Source organism: Montipora foliosa, chromosome 10, assembly GCF_036669935.1.
Source record: "Montipora foliosa isolate CH-2021 chromosome 10, ASM3666993v2, whole genome shotgun sequence".
In the NCBI taxonomy this organism is placed as follows: Eukaryota; Metazoa; Cnidaria; class Anthozoa; order Scleractinia; family Acroporidae; genus Montipora; species Montipora foliosa.
Window position 1 is genome coordinate 33,122,950 of NC_090878.1, and position 2,500 is coordinate 33,125,449.

Genomic DNA, 2,500 nt, shown 5'->3' on the forward strand with positions numbered 1-2,500 from the left:
ACGTTTCTTGGTACTACTCTGCTTTGCGGTGCATTGCGAACACAGACACGCAACATGAGTTTACGAAGAACTTTTGAAGAGATTCGTGGCCGCCATGTTGTTTATTGTACGGCTGGTTCTCATGGTCCCTCTTCCTTTTTGAAATGCTAAGCACCAGGCTTTCTTGATTTTTAAAAGTGGACACGTAAACTTGACATGATTTTTTTTTCCAAATATGAAAAAGTCGGCTCGATATAGGCATAGATGCATTGGTAAGGGAAGATGTTTTGACATGAAAATCTGGGAACTTGATATGAATATTAAAAAAACCTTGATGTGTAAGTATATCGTTTGACATAAACATCTGAAAATTTGATATGAATATAGGAAACTTGATTTATAAATGTATATTTGACACATGAAATTGGCAATCTTGATATTTTGTCACATTTGGACAAGCATACACCGGACAAAGCTATCCGTCTTTTGAACAACTGCATGGGTATTCATCTTTGATCTAAAGTTTTTAAAAACTTTAAAGTCTGATCTGAAGTTTTTATTTTAAAATTAAGTTCCATGTTTTCTTTAGAAACAAGGGATAAAAATAAAAAAAGGAGAATGGTTTAAAAATTTCTACCAAGAAAGTTACTTTATGTAATAAAAATAATCATAGTTCACAAGAAAACAAGAAATTGAAATCTCTCTGCTTGAATCTTTCATGAAAGGAATGGTCACAGTACTAATGTCTTTCCTTCTTTTCCTTATCAGCTGAGAACAGAAAGGTAAATATCTATGTTTTTAGCCACCTTACCTACTCTGACCACGAATGGATGATAGGAATAGTAGAACACTTCTTTCACTGGTACCATCCTTCCCAAGTCAACTTGCCAGAGGAACAAATAATTGCTCTCAGTCTTGAGGTTTCCATCTACTACATAGTCAGCTCGAATATAAGATTCTGTAGGATTTACTGGCTTTCTGAATGCAAGGTTTCCTTAAATTGTACAGAGATAAAAACATAGCAACGTACTTGGTAATCTGTGACCGTAACTAGGATGACTAATTTGCTTTTTTTTTGTTGGGAAACATTAAGAATGTGACGAATACTTGCTGTAAACAAAGTACAATGTCGCATCCGCTTTAGTTCTTTTGTTGATAATAACTTTGGTCGAACCATTGTCAAATTGCCTAGTGGACTGATACTTGCACATCCACAGTAATTTGACAACATTATCATACAATTATGGGGCTCTTCACATGACCCCGGTTGACCGAGATGGATCGGTTACCGAGATGAAATTGGTTTCTGTTCATATGGCGACTTTAAGCCCGCTTTCCGAGATGAAAATTTTGAAAAAGTTGTGACGCGACCATTCAGGTGTAAAATGTAACGAACAAGCTTGGCGACAATTTCTCGATTTTCTTTGTTTAAGCAACCTGAAATTAATTTTGACTTTACGTTAACTATCAAATGAAACCAAGCTAAGCTTCATTATCGAAGAAAAGAGAAGTAAAAACTCGGTAATGTCCTTTTATCACGAAAATGTATTGTATTATTTTCCTCCTGGTAACTGGGATGAAGAGTTCATGTAACAAAATTTTCAGCCAGCTACTGAGATCTTGGCAACCGAGCCAACCCGCCTTCTCATACGAACACATCGAAGCTTTTACAAAGGATTTAGAGGCGAAGCAACATATCAGAAACCAGGCCAGCCCTGGCCAGCCAGGCTCATTATGAAGAGGCCCTAAACAATAATCATCGCAATACCTAAGACACCTTCTATCAAGCTCTGGGACACTATTGGATTAATTCCCGCTCATTTAATGCTCTCCATATCTTTGGCACAAGGGTGCGTTTATATAGGCGACTTTACGACTTTTAGGTATTAGAAAAAGTTGGTATTAGAAATTCCGGGAATTTCAAGTACATTGTCAGTAAATTCTACTCTATACAAATTTATATCATTAAAGTGCTACTGAAACGAAATTTTGACTTTTTCTTGTTTTTTGCTTTTCGTGACCTTTGAAGGCCAATAATTACGCCTGCCAAATTTGAGTTGGAAATTCCAAATGGAAGTGCGCTTTTTCGATGCATGCTTTTCGTGAATGAGCGTCCGCCATTACTTGTCCCAGTAAGATCCCAGGGAGTCCGTGACGTCGTCATATCATCAAAACAAAGTTCTCAGAGGCAAGGTGAGAGCTCCACAAGTGGAAAACATCCCGTTCTACATGCTCATCGTTTGTAAAAAAAAAAATTGGCAAATATACCGGCTTGTCGCTGTGTTGTACAGGACTGCAGCAAGTCAAATCCGCGAATTGGAATCTCTTTGCAAACGCCAAAGAGCAATTATGAACTGGCCGAGTGGAAAGCCTGTGTTCGCATTCACAGCTCCAACTTCAACACCAGGGGGCTTTTCAAGATCTGCTCAGTTTATCAGGGTAATAAGCATTAATATTTTTGTTACCTTTTTGGGATAGTTGAGGTTAAGAGTACGGAACTTCTAGAGTCAAATAAATACAA

At 37.4% G+C, this 2,500-nt stretch overlaps 1 long non-coding RNA gene across 1 annotated transcript in view; it reads right to left on the reverse strand.

Moving 5' to 3' along the window:
* LOC137974411 (uncharacterized) overlaps window positions 1–2,500 on the reverse strand; it is a 60,526-nt gene that overhangs the window by 24,880 nt on the left and 33,146 nt on the right. Inside the window, exon 2 of the long non-coding RNA XR_011117455.1 lies at window positions 791–973. This is a non-coding gene — a long non-coding RNA (uncharacterized lncRNA). The remainder of the gene's footprint in view (window positions 1–790; window positions 974–2,500) is intronic.